At 42.8% G+C, this 11572-nt stretch overlaps 1 protein-coding gene and 1 pseudogene across 1 annotated transcript in view; both read right to left on the reverse strand.

Annotated features, from left to right (window-relative positions):
- Positions 1-3160, reverse strand: part of TMEM94 (transmembrane protein 94) — a 50070-nt gene extending 46910 nt beyond the window's left edge. The window contains exon 1 of the mRNA XM_074224584.1: positions 3077-3160. The gene's annotated coding sequence lies outside the window, so the exon portion shown is untranslated. The remainder of the gene's footprint in view (positions 1-3076) is intronic.
- A 5026-nt stretch (positions 3161-8186) lies between these two features.
- On the reverse strand, positions 8187-8784 carry LOC141511407 (large ribosomal subunit protein eL20 pseudogene; annotated as a pseudogene).
- Positions 8785-11572: the final 2788 nt, after the last annotated feature.

Below are 11572 nucleotides of genomic sequence, written 5' to 3' on the forward strand. Positions count from 1 at the left end.
AAGGTTCCAGAGTTCCTGCAAAAAAAATAATAGAGGAGGCTCCTTAATTGCCAGAGCAAATCTTTAATGTAGACAAAACCAACCTATTTAATCAAAGAATACTGTCTTGAACCTACATTTCAGTAGAGGAAAAAACTATGCTGGGGCATAAGGCTTCAAAAATAATTACTCTTCTGCTTGGAAGGAACACATCTAGGATTTACAAATTAAAACCTATTCTTATGCACCACTCAGAAAATCTCAGAACATTGAAAGGAAACAGTAAGGCTACACTTACCTGTATATTATTTCACTATTTCCAAGGCATATAATAAGGCCTTTGAACAATAATAAGGCCTTTCCTTTCAAGATTTTGTTTATTTTGGATAATGCCTCAGGTCACCCTCCCCATCTGCATGGTTTTAAAGAAACAGTAAAAATGGTCTACTTTCTCCAAAACCACCTCAATAATACTACCTACTAAAGGGTGGCTAGGTGGCACAGTAGATGGAGTACTGGCCCTGGAGTCAGGAGTACCTGAGTTCAAATCCAGCCTCAGACACTTAATAATTACCTAGCTGTGTGGTCTTGGGCAAGCCACTTTAACCCCATTGCCTTGCCAAAAAAAAAACAAAACCTAAAAAGGCCAATTAAAGTAAATAGGTAGGAATAAATTTGCATTATGTAAAAAATGAATTAGAGGTGTTCAGATGGTTCACTTAAAGAACTGTGAGTAACTGTGTGACCACAAGCTAGTCCCTAAACTGCTCTGTCCCTCAGGAAACTTTCTGAAAACTCATAGACAAGTTGCTCATCAGTTTTGCAGAACAATAATGTTAGTTCTTCATTTTTTTAAAGTTTTTTTTGCAAGACAAACGGGGTTAAGTGGCTTGCCGAAGGCCACACAGCTAGGTAATTATTAAGTGTCTGAGGCCGGATTTGAACTCAAGTATTCCTGACTCCAGGGCTAGTGCTCTGTCCACTGCACCACCTAGTTGCCCAATCTATTTTTGTTACAGGGTATCCAACCCAAAGAAATCACAGGTAAAGAACAAATGTTGAGGGACTTAATCTGTTTCAGACCAGGAATTATTTCATTATGGTAAAAGATCACCAGTCCTACTTGCTTTCCATTAAAAAATATATATATAAAACACTTCACCAGAATTAATGGTAATTGATCCTGGTTTTTTTTTTAATTAGTCAAGCCATTAATTCAGCCACAAGGGCTCTGAAAACTATTCATTCTTTCCAAAAATTGCAATGTAGACCTATCATGTTATAGATATTACTAGAAAACAACTATGGACCACCTAGAAGATCCTTAAGGACCATCACACTATTCTTTGAAAACCACTGTTCTAGTGGAGAAATCCAAAAGTTTGGATTCTATTTCAGATTGTGAATTCATGAGCCTAGAAAAGTTCCTTTACATCACTTATGTGCAAAATGCTAGAAAATCTATTTCTCTTAGGAGTCTAAAAGAGAGAAATTCAATTTAAGTCTTTAAAACTGAATTTCTTGTATAAAGGTATAAAAGATCTGCCAGGTGATCATTTCCTCTTCTGGACAAAGAAATAGAGAAGGAAAATGCAATTGATGTGGTTCTTTCTTTTCTGGACAAGTCTATAACTAGAGGGGAGGAAAGGAAAACAGAAGAATATGACAGACCAATTAAAAAGTATGGTGAAGTCAAGGCCAAATGAGATATACAAGGCAATGGAAAGAGTGTTGGATTTAGAGTAAAATTTTTACCCTGCTAGGTAGTGTATATATATCAAGTGCTTTGCCAACTTTAGAAAACTATGTAAATAGGAGCTTATTGTTTAATACTTGTGTGATAATTATGTGTCTTTGGCAAGTCACAACCTCTCTGGACCTCAGCTTCCTTATCTACGAAAATGACAGAGATAAACTAGAGGGTTTCTAAAGGATCTTCCAGCTCTGACTACACAGCTAGAAGCAGAATGTTCTTCTACTCCCTGCCCTACTAGAAGTGGCTGAACTAGGGGAGTTGCTCAAGTAGATTCCTAACAGTGTTATAGGATAAGAATGGGTGAACCACACACACATATGAATTGCAAAGAAAAATTCAAATCCCTTTTGGTTTTACTAGATGGTAAATCTAGTTCAAATCTTTTTCTGAGGAGAAAGTGGGGGAGCTACCATTACTCCTATCTTTCAGCCAAGACCAGTCCCATCCATGCCTGGAACTCTTTTCTTCTTCATCTCTGCCTCCAGCTTCCCTAATACCTCAGTCAAAATCAGCTTCTGCAAGAAGTTTAGTGCCTTCCCTCTGAGATGATCACCTCCAATTTATAGGGTATGTGGTTTGTATAGAGTTGTTTTGCATGTTGTCTTCCCCCATTAGACAGTGAGCTGCTGGATAGAGACTTTTTTTTCTTTCTTAGTATCTGCAAAGCCTTAGCATAGACTGATAGATGTCACTAAACTTCCAAACAAGAGTAAATTAAGTTTATGAAAGAAGTCCAGGGAACAAAGTCGAGTGGCTCAGCGGCTCCCAGGGAAACAAGGCAGGTGCAGGACCTTTTTTTTGTTGGGGGGGGGCTGGGCATTAGGGCTGAAGTCTTGCTCCCAGGCAACAGCTGGGCTGGTGGGGGGGCAGGGGGAGAGGAAGGAGTGGACTGAGATTTGGCTTAGCCTTGGGACTCCCCCAGGAACTATAAATATATATTACATCATAGCTGAAAAGCTCAGGGTCAAAGCCCATGCATGGCTAACCTGAGACCCTGGATCAGGAATCCCACCAGGGCCCACCCTTTGTGTATGTGAATGGGGGGAGGGGGCAGGAGGTTTCCTAGCCAGCTGGACAGCCACCAAGAAGGAAGCCTGGGGCTGGGGTCCTGAAGTTAGGGAATAATCAAGGAGAGGGAAAGGAGAAGAGAGGCAGTGGTCAGCCCCCTCCATTCACTCCTTCTCTCCCGGGGTGACCTCCAGGCGAGATCCAATCTCCCAAATGCAGACCCCAGACTCCCCAGGTCTTGGGCAGCAGGCCAGAGGAGGGGAGTAGAGAGGGGTCAGCTCTGACTCAAACTGCTCCTTCCCGTAGGCCGGTGTCTGGCTTTCTTGTACTTACCAGGCCCTCGAGGGTCCTGTCCTCCTCTCGCCAGGGTCCTCGCCCCCTCCCCTTCCCCCCTTCCTCACTTCACCTCCCCTCCACCAAGGGCCGCCGCCATCTACGTTCCTGGCAACACTAAGAGGGAAACCCGTTCTCCTCTCCTCTCCGATGACGGAGATGCCGGCTGACTGAGAAGCGTTCCGTGATTCTATTGGTCACAAGCTAGTGTGGCGGCAGTTTCCCAATAGCTGATTGGTTTGGGCATAAGACGGGCTGAAGTTACTTCCGCCCTTCGAGGCAGGAGCCAGGGCAGAGCTCTGGGAGTGAAGTGATACCTGAGGGAGCGCTTCCTGCCGCGGGCCTGGCAGAGGGCGCGGTGCCGGCCTGGGCACCTCGCCCGAGCTCCTCGGCCCAAGGTCGGAGAGGACAAGCGTCCCCTCCACCGGGCCCTGCCCTCACAGGAGAAAAGCGTCGTCTCCTGACCCTGAGAAACCGCACCCCGCCATCCCGGGCTTAGCGCCTCCCTCCCCTGCCCCACACTCGTCTGTTGTGCGCGGCCCATGCCACGGTGCAAGGCTCAGGCCCGGAGAACGTTCCAGACCCGCCCCGGGGGCACAGCGGGGCCACGCGGGGCTGCCAGAGGCCGAAGGACCCAACGGGGGCAAGGGGCAGAAACACGGGCTTTCACGGCCGGACGCGGCCTGGAGGGAGGCCCGGAGCAGGGGGGCCCGGAGCAGGGGGACCCGGAGCAGGGAGGCCCGGCGGAGGGGGGACCCGGAGCAGGGAGGCCCGGCGGAGGGGGGCCCGGGCCCGGGCCCGGAGCAGGGAGGCCCGGCGGAGGGAGGCCCGGGCCCGGAGCAGGGAGGCCCAGGCCCGGAGCAGGGAGGCCCGGCGGAGGGGGGCCCGGGCCCGGGCCCGGAGCAGGGAGGCCCGGCAGAGGGAGGCCCGGGCCCGGGCCCGGAGCAGGGAGGCCCAGGCCCGGGCCCGGAGCAGGGAGGCCCGGGGGAGGGAGGCCCGGAGCAGGGAGGCCCGGGCCCGGAGCAGGGAGGCCCGGGCCCGGAGCAGGGAGGCCCGGGCCCGGAGCAGGGAGGCCCGGCGCAGCCGGCGGCCACCGAATGGAAGCAGAAGCCTTCCCCGAACGCTGCCGGTCGCGCTCCCCGCGCCTCCCCCGGGCTGATAACAAGGGGATGCTGCTTCGGGCTGAGGAGCCACCCTCTCCCCACTACACAGAGCATTGCCATTGAATAAATGGCTATTAAGAATCCACTGAGGAGGGGGCAGCTAGGTGGCACAGTGCATAGAGCACCGGCCCTGGAGTCAGGGGGACCTGAGCTCAAATATGACCTCAGACACATGATAATTACCTAGCTGTGTGGCCTTGGGCAAGCCACTGAACCCCAGTGCCCTGCAAAAAAAAAAAAAAGAATCCACTAAGTGACTGGCATTTCTGCTAGGTGCAGAGGACACACAAAAGTGGTAGACTCCCCGCCTACATGGTGTTTACACTGTCATGGGAGGATTCCGTACATATAAGGAGCAGAGGGGGCTTTTCTAGGGGAAAGGCTTTTGTGTTGGATTAGCAGTGGAACCATAGGACAGATGATTCTTATGTTCTTTCAATCAATAATAGTAGTTTTGATTTAATTACTATTCCCTAGGGTTAGGCCAAGAACAAGAGAAGCCAGAGAATAGACTGGGGGTGGGTCTGAGGGGAAAGTGAGGAGATAGGAAACAGAGGGCAAGATAGGCTCTGATTTCCAGATGGATGGTCATATGGGTTGTGAAGCATGAACCGGGGCTCCATAGATCTAGGGACAAATTTTCATCTGTCCACTCACACTTGGTACAATGCCAACGCTACGGATTAATGGGGAGGGGAGGTGGAGGTTCTTTGAGTTGCTGTTCCTGGTGGTGGGACAAAGGAAGCAGCAGCCAGATAGAAACCAGCCCTGGGTAGAACCGGAACAGTAACATTCATAATACTAAATTTATGTAGTAGAGCTTTACCATTAGATAAGAATGACTTTGGACTTTTCTTCCATATCCTCAACCTGGTGGTTATTCAGTCATTTTGTTCTTTTCTGATTATTCATAACCCCATTTGGGATTTTCTTGGCAAAGATACTGGAGTGGGGCTTAATAAATATTTATTGATTGACTTATTGACTATCTCATCTGTTCCCAAGTAGCAGGATCTCATGTCTGGACTGTACAGTTTTCCCTTAAGTACAGCAAAGGAAATCTGAATTGTTAGAGGAATTACCTAGTAGGAATCTCTAGCCTAATAAAATAATACTGTCAGCCTCTGAAAACCCAGTAATCCTTGTGTCTCTGTATTCCCAGGGATGCCAGTCTGAAATCTTGAAAAAGCCTCTTACCACTTATATTAGAATAGCAAGATGGGAAATTTGTAATAAATTTCAACCTTCTTTGATTTTTCAAGGCAATGGGGTTAAGTGGCTTTCCCAAGGCCACACAGCTAGGTGATTATTAAGTGTCTGAGGCCAAATTTGAACTCAGGTACTCCTGACTCCACGGCCAGTGCCCTATCCACTGTGACACCTAGCCACCCCATCAACCTTTGAAATAAGACAGCTTGGGTATGATCCTTGTTGCTCTCACCTACTAGCTTCTAGGCAATGGTGAGAGAAGTCCTCAATCCAATTTTTTTAAAGTATTTATTTATGGCAATGGGGTTAAGGTACTTGCCCAAGGTCACACAACTAGGCAGTTATTAAGTGCCTGAGACCAAATTTGAACTCAGGTCCGCCTGACTCCAGGGTTCATGCTCTATCCACTATACCACCTAACTGCCCCCTCAATTCAAATCTAATTTTAGATACTTAATAGATGTGTGACTCTAGGCAAATTACTAACCTGCTTCAGTTTCCTTCCATAAAATGGGGATAATAGCACCCATCTCACAGTACTGTTTTAAGGATCAAATGAGATATTAAATCTCTCTTGATATTTGTAACTAATTCAAATATTATTTATAACAAATATATACACATATCAAATGAGTAATATTGGGAGATAATATTATATGCATCATAGATGTTTAATAATACTTATATCCTTCTTGCCCTTTCCCTTCCGTTTTACTTTGAGGGATAAAAGATTTTTGCTTGGAGTCAAAGAAACTCACTTGAATTCTAGTTCTACTATTTACAGTCTGTGACTTTGAGTAAGTCACTTTATCTGCCTTATCCTCAGTTTCTTCCTTTGTAAAATGAGGGTTAGAATATAAGGTCCATCTCTAAGATCCCTTCTAGGTATAAAATACTATTCCTTCAACCCTTGACTAATGAATTTCAATACTCAATCTCATAAGTGATTGAATTGCTATGGAGTTGTCTATACAAAAAGAACAAATTAAAAATTAGACCAAAATTGATTAAGTACCTGTTTTATGCCAAGGGCATTAAGATTAAATGGCTTGCCTAACTTTCAAACTTAGGTGAATATTAATGTAATTTACAAAAATGGGGAAGTCATAAAGAGCAATATCTTTTGGGAGAACATATAAATTTCTGGAAAATGGTCTGACTGAAATTGGGTTGAGACCATATACTAAAATAAGCTCCAGATGAAAATGTAAGAGATATGAAAGATCACATAATAAAAAATTAGAGGATCTAAGAAGGAAATAACTTCCATAGTTATAAATTGGGGAAGAATTCATAAACAAGGGATAGAGATAATCACGAGATAAAAATTTTTATTCAAATGTTTTTGAATAAATCAATGTAGTTATAATTAGAGAGGAAAATGAAAACTAGTAATAAATCTCCACAGTGAGTTTCTATGATAAAGTTTGCATATCCAATACATATAAGGACCTGATTCAAATATATAAGAACCAATAATTAAATGGTCAAAAGATATGAACAGGCTATCTATTCAAACAATCTATAGCCATATGGAGAAAAATATGGTCCAAACCACTCATAATTAGGGAAATGTAAATTAAAATAACCTTGAAGTTTCAGTATATGCCCACCAGATTATCAAAGATTACCAAAAAAAAGAAAGAAAGAAAATGACAGTTGCTTTCTGGGCTGCAGGAAGCCATACTAACCAAAACGCTGTTGGTGGAGAGAAAGTCTAAGTGCAGCAATAATAGGTCCCTTTATTAAAAATATATTCTAATGTCTCCAAGTAAAACAGTACCCAAAGTGATGCAGAAGCATCTGATTGAAAGAAAAGAGCTATTAAAAGTCCCCTGAAAGGTTAAAAGCAAAATAAAAAAATAAAAAAACAAGAAAGTTAGTGACCTTACATGTTCATTTCCAGTTGGATTTCAAATCACTCTACCTAAGGAAAAAGTTAATTCAAACTTTGCCAGATTTGCTCCATAGCTCCCTAGTCCACAAGAGAATTGGTTAGCATTATGAGTGTGAGGGAGGTGAACTTTAACTCAGACTTCCATAAGTAGCCTGGTATACAACAGAATGTTCCTTGGTCCAAACATTTTAGAAAGTAATTTAAAAATATACTCCCTTTAAATCACTACTAAACTGTATATTGTTTTTTACCTCAAAATCCACTACTAGACTGATGCTCCAAAGAGATCAAAGAATGAAGAAAAGGGCTCACATCTCCTAAAGTCTCTAATCCTTATTCTTGTTGATAGGACCTTGCCTACTATTTTACTGAGAAGATCAAGGTTATCTACCTTTATTTCATTTCAAAATGTTGTCTGAGTCTATTCCAATCTTCTAAGCTTCGAGGAAAAGATGTCCTTCCTCTTCCAAAGTTAATTTAATTCTATCTCCTTGAAACTCCTCTGGGAGTCCTAGTATCCTTCATTATCACTTTTCTCCTTATCCTCTTTAATCTCTTTCTTTTCTTTGGACCCTTTCTTCTTGCCCATAAAACATCAAAGGTCTCTCCAATCTTGAAAAATGATTTTATGTGACTCATTTCATTACCAAACCAGTGGTCTCCATTTCATCATTACCTACTCCTTAACCCCCTGTAATCTGGCTTCTATCCCCAAAAGTCTATTGAAATTACACTCTTGGAGATCAGCAGTGATCTAAACACCAAATCTTTATCTGAGGCCTCATCCTTGACATCTATGGAGTATTTGACATTCTTTTTTTGGGGGGGGGGGTTCCAAATAGGAAATTTATTTAAACAGATCAAATAAAACTTGTGCCTCCTTGCCTCTGCACTTAGAAGAATGTGTTGGGCCTCTTGATAGTAAAGCATGGTTTGTGCTGGCGACGCAGAACTCTGTGGGGCAGAGGGAACTTGATTTTGCAGTCATGAAACTGCTTGACTGCTGGTCAGCGGCACTTGCTGGCAGGAATTTCTTCCACTTTCATGATCTGGATGGTGTGGGCTCGGGCTCAGTGACAGGCCCCCATATCTCAGTAGCACTGAGTGACGGCACCAGCAGTGGTCAGGTCTCTGTACTCCCTGTACATGTTGTGGGTTCCACTCCTGGAATCGTAACGCAGCCAGATGCCAAAATGTTTCACCCTAAGAGGGGACTTTTCAAAGACCTATCCGCAGTATACGATCTCTCTAGAAGACTTCTTCATCTTTTTCAGCTGGGACACAAAGTACCAGAATCAGGACTTTGCTACGACATGGTTAGGAGCAAAGATCCGCATGCGATAAAGAGGTGGCACTGGACTCTTGGGAGTAGGCAGGCATCTTCCAACTACCTTGTACTCTCTCAGGGTGCCCAAGGCCTTCATGGTGCTGCTGCCTCACTCCCCACCAACCCGTAAAAGCAGTATTTGACATTCTCTATCAATTCTCTCCTACTTTACACTGTCTCTCTATAGCACTAGAGTGATGGAGACTTCCCCTATGTATGCCCTTGGCAGGTATCCCAGGTGACGACTGGAGTGCTTCAGTAATAGTAGCAGAAAATTTATTTGCTATTTGACACTATCTCATGCTTTGCCTTCTGAAAGCCTACATAACTCTTAAGGTGTCACTTTACCAAGGGAATGTAGTTTATAATTTCACCAAGTGACTTACATTGGAATACACTAATGCAATGATCCCATTAACATTCCTTTGATCCATGTTCTAAATATTCTATATCCATGTCCTAGAAGTCAATGAGGACATTAGCTGCAAAAGGCCTGATAGGAAAGAAATCCTTCCTGAACCTGGGTTCTGAACAAGTTCAGTATTATTAAAATAAAGAAACCTCTGGTTCTAGTCTTCACTTTACCTCTGAGATTTTGATGCTTTGTATTGAATTTCAGAGATGATCAGACACTTAAACCAAATAGTTGATTTAGAATAGCAAAACTGCAAAAAAATTATTGTTCTCCCCTCTCACAAAGACACATTCCATCCAATTATCCTCCCAAACATCCTGCTTCAACCAAAGGTCATGGAAAGGAAATGATAAGTAGAGGAGGAGCAATGCTGCTGCAGAGTGCCCAGGTCCAGGTCCTGGACCCAAAACTATAAAAGCAGAAACCACAGGGAATGCTTGTGGTTAGAATGGTCTCCCTGACTTCCCATCATCTGACAGATTTGTGGTAGCTTCCAATGCTTTACCTCTGTATTTAGCTCCAAACTCACTGTCACTGAAGCACTAATTTCTGGGTTGTGTTCCAGCTTTCCCCTCCTCCACCTGGGCTGAAGGGGAATAGGGCAAGAACCAGGAATATTTCTCTTCATTCACCATGTTACAAAAATAACAACCAACTGTTACCAATATGGAGAAGATAAAGGGGAAAAAATAGTCTGGATCTCAAGGATACTCATATGGGAACAAGAAAAAAAGAATCACATAGAGTTAGCCTATTGGCTTTTTTAGGGTTCTAATCTTTCATGTAACTTGCCCTAGAGCAATTATTTACACCCCTAGCATTCCACAAGTGTGGGTTGGGAAAATCAGTCCAGAGTCTTTCCATGATGGATTGAAAAAGAGAAGACAGGAAAGACAGACCTCAATAATGTTCCATACTGTCCCTCCCTCTGTTCTCAACTTTCTGGTTTTCCCATGGGATACATGACAATCCAAAAGAGGTAAAAGAGTTTCCCATGGGCACCAACTATATTAATTTCTGTGGATAATAGTTATATTAACTATATCAACAAAAACTCTCAGACCACTCTTCTGTTCTAATTCCTCTTCTTCCTCCTATTCCATTAATAAACTACACACTGTTATAGAATGTTATTCTTACTATAATTGAGTAAGATGCTCTCAGAAAAATCTGGAAAGACTTGCATGTGTTGATGCAAAGTGAAATGTCCTGTGTACAAAGTAACTGCAATACTGTAGGATGAGCAACTGTGAATGAATTAGCTTTTCTCAGCAATACAGTGTACCAAGACAGCTCTGAAGGACTTATTTTGTTTTGTTTTTGCAAGGCAATGGGGTTAACTGACTTGCTTGAGCAAGTGACCTTAGGGTCACACAGCTAGGTAATTAGTAGGGTCTGAGGTCTCTATTTGAACACAGGCCCTCCTGACTGCAGGGCCGGTGCTCTATTCACTGCGCCACCTAGCTGCCTCTGATAAAGAATGCTATCCATCCCCAGAGAAAAAGGGGATGGTGTCTGAATACAGATTGAAGCATACTTTTTTCCTACTTTATTTTTCTTAAAGTTTCTTTTTTTTGGGGGGTACTCTATGTTTTCTTTCACAACATTGACTATTATGGAAATGTCTTGCATTACGACACATTTTATAACCTATCTCAAATTGATTGCTTTCTCCGTGGGAGGTAGGGAGAAAACAAGGCAGGAGGAAGAAATAGAATTTGGTACTCAAAGTTTTAAAAACAGATTTTAATAGTTGTTTTCAAATGTATCTGGAGAAAAACAAAATGTTAGATAAAAAATAAAAAATAACTTCAGCTAATGTGCTAACTCAATGAAATTGACTGCTAAATCATGGAAGACAACCTTGACTATATCCAAACTAATCTTTAAACATTGCTTTCATCACTTTGCTCCAAAACCTTATGTTGCAAGGATGATTTGTTTTCCTACTTCTAAGGTAATTCAAGGATGTGTTCATTAATTAATACAACTTCAATATAGTTCTCAATCAACTAAGCTCAGAGCTCCTGCCAGTTCATTAAATATTAATTTAACAACCTGGAGAAACTTATTTTCCAATTACAGTTACTCATGTGTATTTATATCTTAAATCCCTTAATCTCCTATTATAAATAAATATGTAGTAAGCATGCTGGCCTCAATCTCTCATGGTGAGTTTAGCTATATCTTTTCCTTGTATTTCTAGGAATACTCCTAAAGGGTTGGAATATATCTCCTCTAATCCTACTGGATCAAGATCTCATTCTGGTGTGATCACCCCACTACTAGCCCCAGTTACTCAAATAGCTTTTATCAAGTGTTATTTACTTTGAAGAGAAAACAAGAACAGAGGTAGAACATTTCCTTCCCCAATATTTTGGGAATATATTCTCCCTCATGCTATCTCAATCCTTGGGGAGAGTGACTATAAACTTAATGCAGTTTCTACATAGCACTGGTCCCACCAAGTTTATGTCCAAACATA

This window comes from Macrotis lagotis, chromosome 2 (assembly GCF_037893015.1).
Source record: "Macrotis lagotis isolate mMagLag1 chromosome 2, bilby.v1.9.chrom.fasta, whole genome shotgun sequence".
Lineage (NCBI taxonomy): Eukaryota > Metazoa > Chordata > Mammalia > Peramelemorphia > Peramelidae > Macrotis > Macrotis lagotis.